Below are 431 nucleotides of genomic sequence, written 5' to 3'. Positions count from 1 at the left end.
CAACAGAGTGAGATCCGGGTGTCAAAAAAGAAAAAAAAGGCCTCTGTACATATTTTGCTTCTTTCTCTTCTCCTTCTAGTGTTCCCATTTCCCGTGTTACACCTTTTGTAATTGTCCCACAGTTCTTGAATATTTGGGGTTTTATCTATTTATTTATTTCACTCTTTGCATTGCAGTTTTGGAAGGTTGTATCAGTATCTTCAACCTCATTGATTCTTCGGCTGTGAACAGTCCAACAACGAACCCATCAAAAGCATTCTTCATGTTTGTTACAATGTTTTATATTTATTTTTCCCTTTTCATTTCTGTCAGGTAATGTGCTGACTTCGCAGCAAGGGTTGAGGGAGGCACATCTCACAGATCCAAGTGAAAGCCCAATCATCAAGTGTGAGAGCCAAATCAACCATCATGCTTAGGAATTACAAAAAGAT

General features: G+C 38.3%; 1 pseudogene; it reads right to left on the bottom strand.

Moving 5' to 3' along the window:
- Positions 1 to 302: 302 nt before the first annotated feature.
- On the bottom strand, positions 303 to 431 carry LOC112440613 (small nucleolar RNA U13; annotated as a pseudogene).

The sequence above is a fragment of the Pan paniscus genome, chromosome 6 (assembly GCF_029289425.2).
Source record: "Pan paniscus chromosome 6, NHGRI_mPanPan1-v2.0_pri, whole genome shotgun sequence".
Lineage (NCBI taxonomy): Eukaryota > Metazoa > Chordata > Mammalia > Primates > Hominidae > Pan > Pan paniscus.
This window is presented reverse-complemented; position numbering and strand designations above follow the sequence as displayed.